Here is a 21082-nt window from a genome sequence, read left to right on the forward strand (position 1 = left end):
TGACTTTTTTTTTTGTATTCTTTTTCCCTGTTAGAATCTGAGCTCTTTGAGAAAAAGGAATGTCTGATTTTTCCATGAGTGTCTTTGGTTCTTAGAACAGAATAATCCATTTAAAATGTTTTCTCATTCTTCATTCATTCATTTATGGGGTATAACATGAGTTCTAAAATATCTCCACTTAGATTGAGTTACAGTAAGACTGAATTCTTTAGAGTCCAAGGATACCTTATGTAGTTACGAATTAATTTATTTTAGCAGAGAGTTCAAGTTAATTTAAAAAAAAGGAAGAGTGTACTTAAAAGAGTATTTAAAGATTTAAGAATAAAGGATATTTAAAAAACTTCAGGTTGTAGATATAAGATGAACAAAAGTACAAACCAAATGAATAGGGGAACATCGGATTTCATTTTTGTTCATGCTTCCAACCTGGGGCTTAAAACCCTTTATATAATCTAAGGTCTTTTCAGGGTGCCTAGTGAATGGGTCAGCATTCTCTTCTCCCTAAAACCCAGTGATGAATCCAGCACTTTTGTTTTCCTGGACAGCATTTTTGAAAATCTTTATCTGGATAAAATCCCTTTTGCACAATTTTTAGCAACAGGTATTCTCTTCAGATGTTCTAAAGAAGATATTATACTATATTTTAGCCAACTATGAATATGCATATCATAAACCAAAGGGAAAAATGTGATGACAATGTATACCATCGGAGACTATTTTCTGAAATAATATTGAAATTTACACCAAAAAAGTGGAACAGTGGACTTATACACAGGAGTTTGAGGGAGCTCATTGACTCATGCCTCTGATTAGATTAGAGTAGGGAGTAGAGAAGGGATGAAGAAGGAAGTCACTGGGCTGGGGACTCCTCAAAGTGCCAAACAATCCAACCAACTTGCTTCTGGTAATTGAAGAGATGTCATATCTGCCTGCCATCTATAACAGTTGGCCTAGAACTTGACCTTGATGTGAACTGCTCCCCAGAACTGACAGACCAAGGACAGGTTGGTGACTATATCTGGAAATTTCCAGGGCAATCCTGATTCAAGGATGAGGTGACCCAGGAAACACTTGTCACTGGCAGTGCTGTTTGTCTGTCTGTTGAAAAGATAAATCAACCACCTTGAAAGGGCTTGAAGGGGAATTCCAGGAGGGACAATCTTATCCTGGGGGGGAAGGGGGAATGAGTGCAAACATTTGACTTTTTCTTCATGTAAGAAAGTTTCATTCTGGGAAAATGAGTCTGATGGGTAAAGCTGGGGGGGGCTGATCCTTGCAGAGATGGTCTCTATGGGACAAGACTAGATGACACTGTGAAAATTTCCAGGAAATATATCCAAAGTCCTTATTTCTAATAGAATTATAAGCATGGACTGGTTTTCTTTGGAAAGTCTCTCAGGATGCAGGAGGTCAAGAACTGTGTATGTTTGGACACAGAAGGGGAAAGATTCTCTTGGTGGGTCTCTGAGATATTCTACCTAGAAGACCAGTTTGGGAGAAGAAAGAAGAGCCTGGGATAGAGAGCTCATGATTCATAAAATGTGTTGTAGATACAGTGTGCAAGGTGAAGAGATGTTACCACTTACCTTGGGCCCACTCACCTTATTTAAAAGAAGAGGAAACTGAGTCTCATAATTTTTATGTTGTTGTTTTTTTTTTGGTGGCTCATTTGTGCCATCACAGGCAACATTGGTCTTATGGAGACAGAGAGACAGAGAGAGAGAGAGAGAGAGGAGAGAGAGAGAGAGAGAGAGAGAGACAGAGACAGAGAGAGAGAGAGAGAGAGAGAGAGACAGAGACAGAGAGAGAGAGAGAGACAGAGAGAGAGAGAGAGACAGAGAGAGAGAGAGACAGAGACAGAGAGAGAGAGAGAGAGAGAGAGAGAGAGAGACAGAGAGAGAGAGAGAGAGAGAGAGAGAGAGACAGAGAGAGAGAGAGAGAGAGAGGGATAGGAGACTATGAGACTGTGATAGGTACTGGGTATACATATGTAAGAAAATGAGATACTTTAGCAGAATCCTCAGCAACATTTCTGTGTTTTAAAGGGATCCAGAAAAAGTTGCCACTAGTTGCTACTATAGCCATGGGCCACCACCATTATTACTGCTACCACCACTACTGCTGGTGCTACTACTACCACTACTGGCTGTTGTGCTGCTGCTGCTGCTGCTGCTACTACTACTACTACTACTACTACTACTACTACTACTACTACTACTACTACTACTTTTTTTTAACATTATTTTATTTGTTCATTTCCAGACATTATTCATTGGAAACAAAAATCATTTTCTTTTCCTCCCCCCCACCCCACCTCTCCCATAGCTGATGTGGGATTCCACTGGGTATCACATGTGTCCTTGACTCAAACCCATTTCCGTGTTGTTGGTATTTGCTCTAGAGTGTTCAATTAGAGTCTCTACTACTACTTCTTTATGGGAATAAGCATCAATTTAGAAATTACTGTGTGCCAGACACTGTGCAAAGCGCTTTACAAATATCTTCTTTGATCCTCACAATATTCCTAGGATAGGAGGTGCTGGTATTATCCCCTTTTTATAGTAGAAGAAACTGAGGAAAACAGAAATTAAATCTCTTATCCAGGATCACACAGCAAATATCTGAGACTGAATTTGAACTCATGTCTTACTGACTCCATGCCCTAATAACAGTGGTGTCCCCCAGCTGTCTTAAAAAAAACTTTGGCTTTAGATCAGATTTGTGATTTCATTGGTCAAAGGGAAATGCCAATGAAGGACTCTTTCTACCAAAGTAGATCAGTATCTGTAATGTAGTAGTAGTCAGTAGTACTAGTGGTGGTGGTTGTGGTAGTGGTAGTGGTGGTCATAGTATTAATACAGTAGTGATAGTGGTAATGGTAGTAGTAGTAGTAACTGCAGCAGCAGAAGCAGCAGCAACATTAGTAGTGATAATGTTAATGGTGGTCATCATGGTAGTAATGGTAGTATTAGCATTGTTAATAGTAGTGATAATGATAATGGTAGTAGTAGCAGCAGCAGTAGTGGTAATATAATAGTAATGATATTAATAGTAGTAGTGATAGGGGTAATGGTAATAATAGAAGTAGCAGCAGCAGCAGCAGCAGCAGTAGTAGTAGAAGTAGTAGGAGTAGGAGTAGGAGTAGGAGTAATAGTAATAGTAGTAGTAGTAATAGTTGGTAATAGTTTTAGTAGCAATGACAGTGGTAATGATGATCATTGTAGTAATGGTAGTAGTAGTATTATTCATACTAGGACTGGTAATGCTAACAGTATGGTGGTGGTAATAGTAGTTGTCAGCTTTGTAGTAGTAGTAGTAGCAATGATAATAGTAGTGTATTAGTAATAGTTATTAGTATCATTAGTAATATTATTTTTATATTAATTTTAAAATTATTTTATTATTTATTTATTATTCACATATAAATAAAAATTCATTAATTAGTAATTAATTAATAGTAGTAGTAGTGATAATGCTGATGGTTGTAGTAGCAATGGTAGTAGCAGTGATATTAATAGTAGATAATGCTAATGGCAGTAGTAGCAGTAGTGGTAATAGTGGCAGAATAGCAGTATACTATTAATAGTGGTGGTGGCAGTAGTGGTGGTAGTGACTGTAGTAGCAGTAGTAGTTAGAAGTGTCAGCCATATGAGTGTTGAATAAGATTAATGCTAACAACATGAACCACTTCTATGATTTACAACCCCCTTTTTTCACAACAACCCTTTGAGTTATGCAAAATAAATGTTGCTGAACCCATTTTTCAGATCAGGAAACAGAGGGCCAGGAGTTAATGCTTTGCTTCACTGACTCCAAACCAAGTGCCCTTTCTACTGCACCTGTCCTTGGATCTGTATGTCCAGAGAGTCAAAATCTGTCCCAATACTATTGACTAGAGTAAAGTAATCCCTGGCCTCCTTGTTCCCGTTGGGTGCAGGGGACATCACTCCCTGCCCTTGTCCCTATTGTTCTTGCCCAAGCCTTTGTCCGAATCCCGGAGAATCACGTTGTCATGTTCTCCACTTTTTCACTGGGCGTGAGATAGAGCCAGCTTCCAGACCTCGGAGCTCGATCAGAGCACAGGTGACTTCCGCTGCCCCCGAAAATGAGGCTTTTCCTCCCCCTTCCCCCTCCTCAGCCCCACCAGAGAAGATGAGAAGATGTGGAGGGGAGGGTCTCCAAGGGTCCAGTGACTCAGGCATTGTCAAACGGAGTCAGGTGTGCTTGAATGCAATTCTTTGCTTCTAGGGAATTCCAGGGGGCTGGGGAACAAGGGCCACAGCCTCTGAGAGCACAAAAGGCCACCAATGAGGCTAGGGAAAAAGAAAAATGTACCCAAATGAGCGTGATTTGCTTCTTGGGCATGAACTCTGACTTCCCTTGAAGCTCCCTCCCTCCCCTCCCTGGTGTAGCAGGAAGACGACTGACAAGTGGGAGAACCTAGTTCTCAAAAATGTCTGCGGTGTGATCTAATCTCCCCAGAATTTGAACTCCCCGCCTCACCCACCCCTGACACAGCTCTAAGGAAGCCCTTCATCTGCGGTGAAGTCACAGCCTGGCACCCTCTTGGACATTTCACCCATTAAGGAAATCATGGTTTGGGATTATTATCTATAGAGATGTTTTTTCAACTTTATTTTAAAGATTTTTTTAGTCTGTCAGCTATTGGTGTGTGTGTGTGTGTGTGTGTGTGTGATTTGTAAGCGTTAAAAGGGAAATCTCCCCGAAGAACTCACTCTAGTCGTGGAACGAATGGCATCTAGCCCAGTCATTTGGCCCCGGCTCTCTTCCTTTTGGCTTTCCCAAGTGATCTGTGTCCCCTCCTCCCCTGGGTGAAACTGCAGGTCCACACCCTTCTCTCCTGGTTTCAGGTAGCAGCCGGGGATTGTGGGTAATGTAGTTCACCCCCCTTTACGGATTTCTGGTTGGGCAAGACTTGAGCAGGAACAGGAGGACTTCGAGTCCCAGACGGCACTGTGAGCGGGAGCAGTTAGCCACCGAACTAGGTGTGTTGCAGGAGGAGATCACTGAGTTCCTCTCGGGAGAGTGGCTCATTTTTCCACCTTTGCGGAGCAGATCTCTGTCCCCTGCCCCCAAGCCCTGACTGGTGCCTGGGCTGAAGCTGCTGGGGCTTCTTTCCATACCTGTAAGTGTGCGTTGTCTTGCTCGCAATTGCCATGCTTTTCTGTTCCGACGGTAAGCTGGTATCCTGGGGAAAGCAGGTCATCGCCAGACAGTCCCCGAGCCTTCTCTGGCCGGGGATTGCCTTTTCTTCCGCGGGCAGCCTGGGACGTCATCTGCAAGGAGCATTTAGACAAGGAGCACAGAACCCTTTGGCCCGGGAAGGTGTAGACACAGCTATGGGGCTTCTTAATGCAAGCCCGAGCAAATTGGAAGTTTTCACAAGTGCTGAGAGAGCCAGGTCTTGCCTACTCTTGCCCAGCGGGCGTTAATCCCCATTTATCTGGATTTTAGCATTGACTGGTGAAGGGGGAGGGTGGGGACTGGTCCTAGTAGTGTCCCAATGGGCCTCATGCCCCCTTTCCATTTTTTCAGGAACTTCCCACTTAGAAAGCAAGTCTAAGGTTCAGAATGATCTTGGATCTCTTCCACTTGTGTTTGATCCCCAAGTCCCAGTCATAAAGAAGTGTCAATGAGTCACGTCAGCTGCCAAAGGACAGACGGACCCTGACCGGCTAACGTCATAGCAAGAGCACAGCTGGACGACAGGGTGCGACGAAGAGAGGTGACTGTCTAACACGGTTCCAACCATTCCATCTGTAGGCACAGCAATTCATGGAGGAGAAGAAAGTGATGAACACTAAGAGGAGACGTCAAGATTAGGCCTGCCCCATGGCCAATTCCCCCGGCAAAGGTGAGATCCGAACATCACTTATCCTGGCAGTGGAAAATGAATTTCCTCAGGTGTAACCTGGGAACCTCGTGCTTACTCACCTGTAAGAATGGGAGGGCTGGAGTTGAAGATCTTAATGAGAGTTTTTCCAGCCCTGGGTTAGGGATAGAAACGGGGAGTGTGGCTCTGTGATTCATTAGGTTATGGAACTCCCAGGGGAGGAAAGCTCCGTGTGCCAAAGTAGATCAGCAACATCTCCGCCTCTTACGGTAACTTTCCTGCAGTAACACAGGCATCATGTGCTAGAGGTGACACTAGAGCCCAGTCCTGCTCTCTTTGAGGCCGCATTTCAAGGCAGCTGATTGGAAAGTCACTGCTCCCCAGGCATCACCTTCTCCCTTGTCCAATGAGTCAATAGGGCTGCTTCCTTTCCTTTTTACATTCTTCCTAAGAGGCAATACAGAATTGGTTGGTAAGGTCAGAGATCTTATGGTTGAGCTGCTGCTGAGCCTTTCTAAACCCATCTAGGTGATTTTTCAGTCCTTGGAGAGCTGCGACACACTCCACAAATCTTTAAAACAGTGTTTGCTTTAAAGAGGATGAGTCCTTCATAAGTATTCATTCATTCATTCATTCATGAGGAGTCCATATTTTATTTAGAGTATCTTGACTTGGCGTTTCAAATTAGCTTACTTGATAGACTTGGGCTTTCCTGAAACCTCCTTGGGGAGCCCATGGTCTCCTTCCTCCATCAGTTCCATAATGGTGCAGTCAAAACGTGTTGTAGAGGTAAGATTCAGACCAGGGTCTTTTTTGATTTACATCTGGGCCCTTTAGCATCAACTCTAAGATTAAGCATTACCACTTCTCCCCCTCAGAACAAAGGATACTCACTTCTAAGGCAGACTTTGTTCTTATGTCATCTAGTCTTGTAGAATATCCCATTGGTAGTTTGACTGGAATAGCACTGATTGTGCAAATTAATTTAGGTAGCATCAGCATTTTTATTCTATTGCAATGATCCAATAATGCACAGTGGGTAGCTGCCTCTACAAAGGAGTTGCCTTTCTTTTTTTAATTTGGAGGAAGGAATCATATAATTTTCATATTAGGGGGGACTTTAGATGTTATCTAATGTAATCCTCTCCTTTACAGATAAAGGAAGTGACTTACCAAACTCTAAACTCCATGACGTTCAGAGGTCATGCCTTGCTCATTTTTGTATACTTACAGTGCCTTGCACATTATACCTACACACTTCAATGATTATGAAATTGAATGGAAATTTAATTTTCTAAAATGGCATGGTGAGTTAAAGACAAACCCAGGGCTATATATTGGGCTTTCTGACTCTCAAACAGAGGACACTTCATTATACCACACCGTCATACCCAAACAGTTATGTAACAGTCATTTTCTTTAGAGTCAAGTACTTGAGGGAAGAGAAAGTAACAATGCCCTGATCATAGCTTTTAATTAATGCAGCAGAAGCAGAGAGAATTCTTGTAATTGGATTTCCACAAGTGTAAAACCATAGGATTATCTTTGCCCAATAGTAGGTTTCACTTCTAGTTTGCCTTCTGACTGAGTCTTACCCTCCCTTCTCTGGCTTTCTGACTTTACAATTAGGGAAAACTGTCATACTGTTATTATCTTTTCCATCTCTTGGCTGGTCCAAAGGAAGCTTCATGAAGAATGAACATGATAAATAGAAGAAATAGAAAAGGGGAGGGAATAGGAAAGGGCTGCAAATATTTCCTCCTTGACTTAATTTGACTACTTACAAATCATTACATTTTTTAACTTGTTAATTTTATTTATTTTATGAACTGAAATTTTTTATTTAATTAATTAATTTAGACTATTCTCCCACTGTACATGATTCATGTTCTTTCCCTCCCCTCCACCCCCCCCCCATAGCTGACATGAAATTCTACTGGGTTTTACTTGTGTCATTGATCAAGACTTATTTCCATATTACTGATGTTTGCACTAGCGTGATCATTTAGAGTTCACATCCCCAATCATATCCACATCAACCCATGTGATCAAGCAGTTGTTTTTCTTCTGTGTTCTGCTCCCACAGTTCTTTCTCTGGATGTGGATAGTGCTTTTCTCATAAGTTCCTCAGAATTGTCCTGGATTGTTGGATTGCGGCTAGTAGAGAAGTCCATTCATTCAATTGTACCACAGTGTATCAGCCTCTATATATGATGTTCTACTAGTTCTGCTCCTTTCACTCTGCATCAATTCACGGAGGTCTTCCCAGTTCACATGGAATTCCTCCACTTTATTATTCCTTTGAGCACAATAGTATTCCATCACCAACATATACCACAATTTATTCAGCCATTCCTCACAAAGAGCGCAGCTATGAATATTCTTGTATAAGTCTTTTTCTTTATTATCTCTTTGGGATACAAGCCCAGCAGTGCTATGGCTGGATCAAAGGGCAGACAGTCTTTTAGTGCCCTTTGGGCATAGTTCCAAATTGCCCTCCAGAATGGTTGGGTTAATTCACAACTCCACCAGCAATTCATTAATGTCCCAACTTTGCCACACCCCCTCCAGCATTCATTTTTTCCTTTGCTGTCATGTTAGCTAATCTGCTAGGTATGAGGTGATACCTCATAGTTGTTTTGATTTGCATCTCTCTGATTATAAGAGATGTAGAGCACTTTTTCATGTGTTTATTGATAGTTTTGATTTTCTTATCTGAAAATTGCCTATTCATGTCCCTTGCCCATTTCTCAATTGGGGAATGGCTCCTACAAACCATTTAAACAGAAATAAAGAAAGACATAATTGAGAGACAATCACTGTTTGTGGTTGGGTAATGACAAAAGAATAAAAATGATAATACTACTTAAATTACATTGCAGATTCAGTGCCATGCCAATCAATCTACCAAAGGGATACTTTATGACTAGATACAATAAAATCAAAATTCATATTAGGAATAAATGAGGACTCTTTATTCTCAGGAATAAAAATAATAATATTTATATACAGCTTTGAGATTTCCATTTGTTTTCTTCTTTTAATCTTTTCTTGTAATATTGTGAAATGTACTTGCAAACAGGAATGGGGTTCAGTCAGCATCCTGATGGAAATAGTAGACTATGCTTATATTATCCCATTTTTCTTAGATGGGGGCTATGAACCATGAGAGTGAGGAAAATCTCTCCAAGTATATCTGAGAACTTCATGATAATAATTTCCTAGGTAGATTTACAGGTTTACAATCTGTCTTTATAAACTAAAACCTCAGCAACTGATTTCTGTAAATATTTTTTTTTTTCAGAGAGGACAGTGTGTTTTGAACAGAAATTGGACAAAATATTTGAGGTAGTTACCTGAGATTTAAAGTGGTTTCTGGCACTTAGGAAAGATAGATTCTGTTTCATAATTTGTATAGAACACAAGTTCATGATTTATTATTTCCTAATCTATTGCAGGGACCCTGGGGTACAGATCCCTACGTGATGCCTTGGTCAGGCACTTCCCACCCCCAGACCTTCTTTCCTTGACTTTTTGTTTGCATATTTTTCTGTTTTGTTACTTTGCAAAAGTAAGACCAACTAGCTTGACTGGATTCATTATAGACTGTTGAGACAAATGGATCAGAAATACCTGGCCAACAAATTCCAGATGGGACCTTACACTTTTAGGGAGAAAGTTGTCTTTCTATTCTTCACAGAGTTAGGAAATGTTTGGATTCCTGCTGCTTGGGTAATTGAAAGATAACTACAAGATGAAGGCAGCTCTGTAATATGGATGAAGATTTTTCTCCTTCATCTCCCCTCTCCTTTTTTCTTCCCTATAGTCTCCTTCAATGGAGAGTTCATTCCTTCCCCCCCCCCCCAGATTAAAATAACCTAAATAATTTTGCATATTTTGGGTATTTTCGAAGACCATTTACATTTTTTAAAGGAAAAAATGCAATAAGTAAAGGATTCCAGAAAAAATAATTGCTTTCAGCTTTAAACTCTAAAGTTGAATTTTTGGTAACAGAAATATAGGCAGACCTCTACCAATCATTTCATTATCAACAGGACAGGCTTTCCCAAGGGAGATAAAGTGAGCATTGTTTAAAAGAACTGACATTGGCAGATCCCTATCCTCATGTCAGCTCCATGGAGTACCCAGTGGAAGAGGAGGATAAGGGGCATTTTGGTGGCATCTGACTCAAATTGGATCCTTGCAGAAGCATATTGACTTAGAAAAATGTCAAATAAACATAATTTATATTATACTGCATTTTTATTTATTTTTTAAAATATTTCCCAATAATGTTTCAATCTGGCTGATGGCATTGAGTAGTGTTGCAAGCTTCAAAAGGGCCCAGAATTGGATGACTCTGGTGCAGAGGATGGAGACCTGAATCAAGAATTCAATTAAAATCCTGCCTCTTATGTATGCTGCTTATTTGACCCTGGTCAAGTAATTTAAAGTTTCTGTATTCTAGAGAAAGTAGATTAGACATTCCAGAGAAGGTGCTCTCTTGCATTAGTATAGGGGATTTCCTTATTTGGGAGCATCAATAAAACTTTTGCATTTCTACTTCCATAGTTTTTTTTTTCTCAATGTGGTTAGTATTCTTTCCCATAAATCTTTTAGGAGTGTCCTGGCTTGTTGCATTGCTACTAGTAGCTAAGTCCATTGCATTGGACTGTTCCACAATGTTTTGCTTTCTGTGTACAATGTTTTCCTGGTTCTGCTCATTTCACTACGCATCAGTTCGTTGAGGTTCTCCCAGTTCATATAGAAATCTTCCAGATCATCATTCCTTTCAGCACAATAGTATTCGATTATCAACAGATACCATACTTTTTTCAACCATTCACCAATCAAGGGACCACCATTCATTTTGCAATTTTTTGCCACCACAAAGAATGTGGCTATGAATATTTTTGTACAAGTATTTTTTCCTTATTATCTCTTTGGTGGTATTGCTGGCTCACAGGGTAGGCATTCTTTTAAAGCCCTTGTGCATAATTCCAAATTGCCTTTCAGATAGGCTGGATTAATTGTGATATCATTTAATATAAAGTGATGGGAATAATTAGGTTATTGAAGCAAGAAAACTATTATTTTTAATTTCCCTTGTTAGGGAATATTTTGGGTCAGTTACTTAAAACTCCTGGCTTTTATTTTACTTATCTGCAAAATGAAGGAGTTCAGATGTTCCTGAATTAATTTCCAAGTCTGTGTTTTATTTGTCTATGGTAATGATCAATTCCAGAGGTGGGAGGGTGACACTTATTCTGAAGAAGCAGAATCCCACATCAAATAAGTCTTAGATTCTGGAATTCCTGAAATTTAGACACATTTTGAGATGTCAATTAGAAGAGGGTGGACGAGGAAGAACTAGAAAAGAGAAAGAGGAATTATTCCTTGTTTTAATCACCCACCCACCTTAATTCTTATAAATCAATTAAAGCTAAGGGAGTTATTGGCAAGGGAAAAATATTCCTTTCAAGACAGATCATTCCAAATCCTTCAATTCTATGAGTCATTCTGAGGATGCAAAATATTAGTCAAACACTAAATTAATAATGAAAATATGAGGATATATAAGTGTTTTGAATATTGGAAGCCAAGAGGAATTATTTATTAAAAAACAAAGAAATATGTTTCGAAGCCTTTGGAATTGTTCCCATTATCTATAATCATCAGTTGGATCTAATGATGTGAACTGGTAGCAGTGGTGATGTTTATTGACTGCATCCATCTTGTTAATGATTTTAGTTAATTTCTGCAATTTTTAGCCTTTGTTTCCAAAGAGCATTGAAGAGGATAATGGGGGAAAAACAACTTAGGCATCATCTCGTCCAATCTATTCATTTTACATTTGAGGAAACTGAACTGAGAGATGAGGCTATTCACCCATGGTCACAAGGGTTCTAAGTAGCAAGCAAAAGGAGATTGTGGTCTGAACCTTGAGATTTGTCATAGATCTTTTTCTCCTCTCAGCAGGTCCACTCTTTGATTTTCCTCCCACATCCTGGACTTCTTTGTCATGAGATGACATTTGTTTCTGGCTATGGGTTCTTTGGGGAATCAAGGTATGATTTAATTTGAGTTGAATTCATTCATCAATGATAACTTTTTTTTTTTAAACCCTTACCTTCCGTCTTGGAGTCAATACTGTGTATTGGCTCCAAGGCAGAAGAGTGGTAAGGGCTAGGCAATGGGGGTCAAGTGACTTGCCCAGGGTCACACAGCTGGGAAGTGGCTGAAGCCAGATTTGAACCTAGGACCTCCCGTCTCTAGGACTGGTTCTCAATCCACTGAGCTACCCAGCTGCCCCCAATGATAACTTTTTTGGAGTCTGGAGGTAAGTCATAGGATTAACTTCCAAAAGGGAAGTTAATCTTTTGAAATCGGGATGGAAGTGGATTCAAATGGAGAATCAAAGTAGGCTTTTTACTGGGGGGGGGGGGGTAAACTGAAGGAGGCTGTACTGCTGCAGTTACCAGGGTCAGGTTCTGTAGCCAAGGCTATGATAGTTTGTCGTCTCAGCAGCGTCAGAAGTTAGTAGAGTTCTGTGATGCCCAGAATCTATGCCTTTCATAGTCCCCTTAACTTTGACTCACTCAGTTCCCCTCCCTGAATCTTTCCTTCTCCTCATTGTACCTTGAACTGCCTAATTTAAATAGTTATGCTTATATACATATCTACTTATAATGTACATATTTATTGTTTTTCCTCAATCACATGTAAAAACAATTTTAGTGCTTTTTAAATATACACTTTCAAATTCCTTCCCTCCTTCTGCCCCTCCCTTCTCTCCTCTAGAACACAACAAGAACTGCCTTGTAATGCTTTATGTGTATCTAGGACTTGAAGATTTGCGTAGCATGTTACACCTAGAACTTCACAATAGCCCTGTGATTCCAGTATACTTGCTGACACTATAACAGAACTAGTTACCATCTGGGTGCTTGGCCAGTCTGGATTATCCTCAATGACAAGGAAACAGGCTATTTTTCAAAGCTTCTCTAAATAACACTTCAGGGCAGTGCAATGAGCTTTGGGTTGAGATATTTTTAGTCTCATTTTACAGAGGAGAAAACTGTGGACAGAAAACTTATGGACAGGAATTATTTTTTATTATGGTATTTTAACCTTATTTTACAGATAGGAAACTGATTTTGATGGAAGAAAATGACTTGCCCAGTGTCACACCCTAAGAAAGTGTCTGAGAAAGGAACTTAAGTCAGATCTTCTTCACTTGAAGCCTTGCGCACTCGAATACAGAGCTGCCTACAATTTCTCAGCAATGAAAAGATGGCATAATTAAAAAAGGTTTTATTTTGTCCATAAAATATTTGCAGAATGCTCCATACAGTACCTGATATATAGTAGGCACTATATAAATTCTAGCTATTATTATTATTAGAATTATTATCATCATTAACTGGCTACCAGAAGAACATATATATAGAGGTTTTTATCCCATTTTCAAAAATGGGTGAAAATGAATCCTACTCTTTATAATGTATCAAACTACCCCAGTTCTATCTGAATAGAGACCATTTAATCCATTCCCAGAAGCACTTTGGTGTCTCAATAGATATAGAGCTAGATCTGAGTTGAAAAGACCTGAATTCAAATTCACACTCAGATCCTTACTAGTTGTGTGACCCTGGACAAGTCACTTAACCTATTTTCCTTAAACCACTGGAGAAGGAAACTCCATTATCTTTATCAAGAAAGATGTATGGGATCAAAAAGAGTTGGACATGATCGAACAATGGATATCTTTTACCGTAAATTCTAACACAATCCTGAAGGGAACCTACAGATAAAAAGCCAGAAGGGATTTTATAAATCATCTAATGTAAATTCTTCATTTTTCAAGTGGGGAAGTGGAGATCCAGAGATATATGTTACACCCAAAGAGAGTAAGGTAGTAAGTAGTAGAGCCAGGATTCCTATCCAGATCCACTGACTCTCAATCCAGTGTTCATTCCATTGCCCTGCAGTGCTCTAAAGAGAAGTTGTAGACAAAATAGCACATTTCCATGTCATGGTGGATAATCCATACTGGCCAATTACCCAGATGGTGACTACTTCTGCTCTACTGTCAGCTATTGTCCTGGAAGCATTCTAAACATAATTGATTATCTCCCACATGGCTACATTTACCACGATTTAAATTTATCCTAAGAGATGGACACACATTTGCCTGACTAAGTTTATACCCTCACACATGCATCCCTAGAAAAGATGTATTCGTGGCAATATGTAAAACCTCCACATTTCTGAAAGCAAAGCTCCCCTCATTGCTAATTTCACCAAGTCCTTCCAAAGACCTCACAGTGACACAGATGTATTGATTTCTTTTTGATGAACAATAATTTATTTTCTCTTTCTCTCACTCCTTCCCCACTCACTCTCCACACTCCTCCTCCAGAAATAAAAAAAATAAAGAAAAAGAAAACCCACATAAAAATATTCATAATCAAAATAAATTCCCCCTTGGCCAGACCAAAAATATCTTTGCTCATCCTCTTCTTAATTTGTCTATCACTTCTGTCAGGAAAGTGGGTGATGCTCTTAATTTCAAAGAAACCTGGGAAGACTTTTATAAATGCATACAGAGTGACAATTTATATAGTACAACATTGTAAAGACAGCTTCTCTAGACTTAAAACTTTGGATCAACTCAATGGCCAGTTGAAGAGTAGGTTTTCTACCTGGTAACCAATCCAGGCTAGTGTCTTCTCCTTCTTATATTCGTTCCAATCTAGTTTGGGTATATTTCCACCATGATGGAGAAAAAGGAAAGGAGGAATTAGTACATTCTTCCCCAAAGTCAGATAACTGGATTCTATATAGTCTCCTAATAGAATCTAACACACATAGGAAGGCTTGTCTTTCTCAGCAGGGGGAAACTTGAGATTCTGGCAAGCATATACAGTAAAAATCTAGACCTCTTTGTCATCCAGAAAGCTGAAGATGAGGTTGAGAATTCTTGATATTAGCTTAGGGCCTGCCCCATCCACTTTAAATTCCTTTTCACTTGGGAAATTCATTTATGACAAAGTTGAGTACAAACAGATTAACCTTGTAAGTATGTTGTGGGTACATCCTCAACCTCCACTGCACAACCCTCCTGCCAAGGAAAGTCATTGATAAGCTACTGAGCATCCAAAGCATGACAATCAGGTTTAGCTATATTGAGTTCTTACTTAATTCCTCACAATTTTAATATTATTATATTTCCCCCTAATTACACATTGAAGCATTTTAAACATTCATTTTCTCTCATTTTCAGTTGGAAATTCTTCCCTCCCCTTTCTCTGATTCAGAAAGCAATTTTGTACAGGTTATACACTTGCTATCATGTAGTATAGATTTCCATATTCTATGTGTTGCATAAGAAGAAACATATCATTAAATGAAAAAAAACCTCTTGAAGAAAATGCAGTGAAAAAGGATATTCTTTGCTCTTCCTTTAGACTCCATCATTTCTTTCTGTGGCTCTGAATAGCATCTCCATCATGAGTCCTTTGGAGTTATCTTGGATAATTATATTGCTGATAATAGCTAAGTCATTCTCTGTTGACCATCGTATAATATTGCTCTTCTGGTGTATAATGTTCTCTTGGTTCTGTTCACTCCACCTTGTATCAGTATATGTCAAACTTTTCAAAAATTTCTCAAATCTATTATCAATTTTATAGAATTCCATTACAATCATATGCGACTATTTGTTAAGTCATTCCCCAATTGATGGGTGTCCCTTCAATTTCCAATTCTTTGCCTTCACAAAAAGAAGTCGTATGAGATGAAGCCCCTCACCTTTTTAAAATATCTATGGAATACAGTCAAGTAATTGTAGTGCACAGTTTTATAGTCCTTTGAACATGGTTCCAAATTTCTCTACAGATAGGTTCAGTCAGCTCACAACTCCATCAATAGCACATTAGTGTCCCAATTTTTCAACATTCTCCAATATTTATCATTTTCTTTTTCTGTCATATTAACCAATCAGATAGGTGTAAGATGGTACCTCAGAGTTGTTTTAATTTGCATTTCTCTAATCAAGAGTGATTTGGAATTTTTTTAATATGACTAAAGATAGCTTTGATTTTTTTTTAAATGAAATCTGCCTATTCATATCCTTAGACTGTTAGTCAATTAAAGCTTCACAAATTTTCATATTTAAGTCAATAAATCTAAAAAGTCATTTTTCAACACCCACCATATGTAGGGCATTGGGGAGGGTGACAAAAATGAAATAATCTCTCCCTCCAAGAGCTGAAAATTATATTGAGTCTTTCCTTTCCCTTAATTCAGCATGATTGCCATCCATTTGTATTCATCTTTTAGGTGACCTTGACTTGTTTCTGATAGAGCCTCTTCTGTGATTTCAGGGTTCTTTCCCTCTAGTGTTTCAGCCCTTGATTTCTCGGACACTTTTGGTGGCTATTAAGGGGGTATTGAGGAATGCTTCCCCTTAGCTTTGCTCATCTCCAAGCTCAGCTCTCCACTGTGAATGACAAGCGAGTTATAGCCTTCCAAATTTCATCTGGTGTGTGCTTTTGCCCAGCAAATGTTAATGCATTTCTAAAAATGCCACACCAGACTGCTCTGACTTCACAGCTACTGAGCATTAAGATTTATTTTCTGTCAGGGAGGACACAATATGGAAATTGTTCACCCAACTGTCTTAATCTCAAACAGATGAACCTATCCCTGTGGGTGTTGAGGGAATGCTTGTTGGCAGATTTCAGGGGGCTTTTTATTTTCCAGAGAATATCCAGAACCTGATGATTCATTTCTATCCAACAGCAATGAGCTAATAGCCTTCTTATTGAGGAAAGCCTGGATCTTACTGTTTTGTTCTTTTCCTGAAATAGTAAGCAAAGGCTCCATAGAATCCTGGGCTGCTGGATGGGGATAAAGTGACTCTCCTGAGTTGTTTTTTAATTTATATTTCTCATTTTATGGAAAGTATTTCCATAAAATCATTGATGGTTTGTTTTTCTTCTTTTGAAAAGTGTTGCTATCATTTGATAGCTTATGGATCTATCTTATAAATTGTGAATATTAGGGTTTTACTATAGATCTTTCATCTAATTCCTCTAATTCTAGAGGAATTTTATTTATTTATTTATTGTTAATTTTATTCATGCAGAGAACTCTAATATTTTGTAATCACTCATATATTTGTCTTTTCTAATCTCTTCTACTGCTTATCTGATTATGAATCTTCCCAAACTAGAGTTGTGAATGAATGAATGAGCAAAAAAAAAAAAAAGCTCAAAAAGTATCTATTCAGCACCCATCATATACCAAGCACTATTAAGTGTTAAGGATATATACAAAAATTGAGATAGTCCTTATTCTCAAGAAATTTCAGCTGCAAGAAAGATAGTAATGTCTAGGGACCCTCAGGAAAGATAGGACATCCAGTGCTACCTTTATTGTTGTTATGAATTTACATATATATATATATATTATTCATCCAGGTGGAATTCATTGTAGTTTATGTGTAAGATGTTGGCTGACAATTTATTGCCCATGAAAGTACTTACCAGTTTTCCTTTTAGTTCCTATACAATAAAATGTCTTTCCATGAGTTGTTTGTATTCTTGGAATTATCAGACACTAAGCTGTTATTTTCATTTGATTCTAGATTTTGCTTCAGTCTTCTGTTTTTAAATTTATACCAGAGAGTTTTGGTTATTTATATTGGCTTATGATATAATTTGAGATCTGATAATGAGGTCCATTTTCATTGCCTCTAACATTATTGCTTTTATATTTATCTCTTTGAATTTCACTGAATTTATCCAATTATTTAAAACCTTTCCCATAATTTGGGAGATATGGGAAAATGAATGAAGTTTGTGAGTTCATCAGTGTGAGGGAATTACCTATGTGTCAACTCTGTTTTCTATAATAATCCTTCTATTACATAATTGATGAGTGCTCAGGGCATGTCTGTGGAACAGAAGTAATTCACCAAGGGACAAATAAATATTAAGAGACTTTGGTGAAATTTGAACCTTTGTCATTTTGGACTCATAACCTAATACTTATACCTTAAGTGTTAAAGTGCCTCTACATCTCCACAATGTGCAGTGTTCAAGCATTAAAATGGATTAGGGATATCATTCCCTCCAAATATTCAGATCTCTAATCATTCCTAACTCCTCACCCTGAGGGACTTTAATTAGTGTCCTCCTACAAAATCTACCCAATGGATTCCAGTTTACATCGTACTGCTTCCTTGTGCTGAAAGTTACCCCTCCTTTCTGGTAACATCAAAAAAGTTCTGGAGATCTGTATTTTTCCCTTTCCATGTGGCTAGCCAACCTTCTTTTCTTATCATATATTTTCTTCATGACATCCTTTACTACTGCATGTAGAAGGAATAAAGAAGATGAAGTTGCTATTTCTAGGGAATATTTTTCCTTTTTTATTATATATAAATTTATACATGTTTTGGCATTGGCAACATTTTTTCTGAGTATCCTTCCTATCACCCTAACAGAGAACCATCCTGTATAGCAAAGAATATTTTTAAAGAATCCAAAAGAGAAAGAAAGAAAAACAAAGAAAAGGAAGAAGAGAAAAAAAGCAGGAAATGTAATTAATTTGTTGCAAAATAATCTGAGAGAATATGCAATGTTCTATTCCTATGGACCTCCCACTCTTGCAAAGGATTAAAGGTAGGGATGCCTCTTTATCTCCTCTTTGGATTCATTCTTGTGTATACTTTTAAAAAAATATATTTTTTTTATTCTTTTGGTAGGTACTTCTGTTAAAACTGTTATAACCACTGTGTGTTATTTTCTTGGTTGTTCCCATTTCATTCTGCATCAATTTACATCAGCCTTTCCATGGTTCTCAATATTCATCACATTCATCATTTCTTGTTTTTAAATATCACACTTTGTTTCCACATATGGAAATTGATGAGTATTTCAATTTCTTGCACTCAAATTATGTTATTATAAATATTTTCATGTATAGGGAGATTTATTTCCTCTCAGTAATTTCTTTGGGACATTTCCTTAGTAGAAGAATCTTTGGTTCAGCAAGTATGGACATCTTAGTTCCTTTGTTTATATAATTCCAAATTCCTTTCCAGAATAGTTATACTGATTCACAGCTCCACCAATAATTCACTAGTGTACCTGCCTTCTCAAAACCCCATTCAGCATCATCTGCTCTCATCCTTGCTCATATTTACTAATTTGCTGAATGTTAAGTCAAAACTCAAGGGTCTTGTGATTTGCATTTCTCTTATTAATGACTTAAAACATTCTTTTATATGAGTGGTAAGAGTTTGCAATTCTTTTGAGAACTATTTGCTTATATTCTTTACTCATATTTTGGGGAAAGGCAGACTTCAGGAAATTACAAAGATATCTCCAAACTTTTCCTAGAAACAAAGCCTATCTATCTATCTATCTATCTATCTATCTATCTATCTATCTATCTATCTATCTATCTATCTCTATCTATCTATCTATCTATCTATCTATCTATCTATCTATCTATCTATCTTTCTATCTATCTATCCATCTTTCTATCTATCTATATATCAATCTATCCATCCATCCATCTATCTATCTATCTATCTATCTATCTATCTATCTATCTATCTATCTATCTTTATACCAATATTCAGCTCATATTGTTATATGACTTTGGAATATGAAACACTAGAATCTCAAAATAGCTAAAATTTAATATCACATAGGCAGGGGAGAGGTACAGGTAGATGTAAATCACAACAAATGACTAACATAACTCTATATGCGGATTAATTAGTCACCAACAGGGCTGAATTAGCCTTGAATATTGATTATTCTTCAGGCTTTTAGATCTTCCTTTATTTTTTCCCTCATAAGTATTGTATTATTACTTGTATTTATATAAGTCCTATGTATATATCTTGATAGGTTAATTCCTAGTCATTTAAAGCATTTTCCAATTATTTTAAGTGAAATGTATTTCTATTATTTCTTTTTTGTCTTTTGTGCTGATATTTATCTGGATTTATGTTACATCATTCCAATTTGTGAAAATTATCTTGATTTGGTAGAGTTTTTATTTTTGGGGTTGTTAATTCTCTAGAGTCTCCTAAGGAAATTCTTTCATCTGGAAATCTTGATTATCTTCTCTACCCTGTTGACCCTATTTTATTTTTCTGCTTCTTGTCTAGCACCTTCTATGTTTTTTGAAAGAATAGAGAGGAGGCTTGGGTTATCCTTGCTTCATGGAATTGTACCAGAAATGCTTAAAGTATTTCCCTGTTTAAAGTACAATTGGAAAAAAGTACAATTGGTTCTTAGTTATAAGTAAATGATTATTATATATTTTAAAAAATCCATCCCATTACTGTGATTAAAAGTATATAAATTAGTGTCATATTTTATAAAATACTTTTCTGTAACAATTAACATAACTAGGTTGACTTTTTGCCCTTGTAATTTAAATGATAAATTATTCCATTCATTTTCCAAATGTAGAAACCTTTTTGCAATTCTTATAACTCAATTTTATCATGAGTAGAATTGCCAAATTTACTGATGTGGTATTATTATGAAATTTATTTTGAATTTTATTTTATTTTATTTTATTTACCACATTATCCATTTAGATGTGGAAATGTATTAAAAAAAGATAAAAGAGGAAAGTTTGTACCCCAAGGGAAGTTTGGACTTTTGGTATGGAGGGGGGAAAGAGAGGAGAACCCCCTTCTCAAAGTGGGGTTCAGGGGAGACAGATGATGTTTAGGGTTGGCTCCAAGAGAGGAGAGGGGGTTTAAAGATTTTCCCCCCTTCTGCCTTCCTTCCTTAGCTAAAGATACTCTCCCCAATTTGCTCTTGTCCATCTTGTCCCCCCTCCACTACTCGAGACCAAAGGGTCTCCCTTTGATCTGTTCACTCACACTCAGCTTGGATAACAGATAACTTTTAATGTCAACTCAATCAAGGTAATACAAAGGAATAATGGGCAGGGAATAATGGGAAAGTGTGAAAGGGGGTCCCTGTCTCTATCTAAAACCCTTTTCCTACCCTCCTCGAGTTTGGGGGGAACTCAGGCCTTGGCAACCTGAGCCCCCTGAGAGAAATTCAGGTTGACTCACCCCTGGACAACAGGAGCTGAGGTAAAGTATGCTCAGGTTTCTCTTCAGAAGTCCCTTCAATTGGGAAATGTTGAGGGGAAAGATTTCTAGTCACCAGTAGGAAAAGT

At 37.9% G+C, this 21082-nt stretch overlaps 1 protein-coding gene across 13 annotated transcripts in view; it reads left to right on the forward strand.

Annotated features, from left to right (window-relative positions):
• MACC1 (MET transcriptional regulator MACC1) overlaps positions 1–21082 on the forward strand; it is a 175073-nt gene that overhangs the window by 68118 nt on the left and 85873 nt on the right. For 3 of the 13 annotated variants that reach the window (XM_056800529.1, XM_056800537.1, XM_056800528.1), the window contains exons 2-3: positions 5557–5875; positions 18369–18546. The gene's annotated coding sequence lies outside the window, so the exon portion shown is untranslated. Of the gene's footprint in view, positions 1–4538; positions 5147–5556; positions 5876–11833; positions 11923–18368; positions 18547–21082 lie in introns of those variants that run through there. The other 10 variants (XM_056800532.1, XM_007505398.3, XM_056800536.1 and 7 more) reach the window with 8 other exon arrangements.

Source organism: Monodelphis domestica, chromosome 5, assembly GCF_027887165.1.
Source record: "Monodelphis domestica isolate mMonDom1 chromosome 5, mMonDom1.pri, whole genome shotgun sequence".
In the NCBI taxonomy this organism is placed as follows: Eukaryota; Metazoa; Chordata; class Mammalia; order Didelphimorphia; family Didelphidae; genus Monodelphis; species Monodelphis domestica.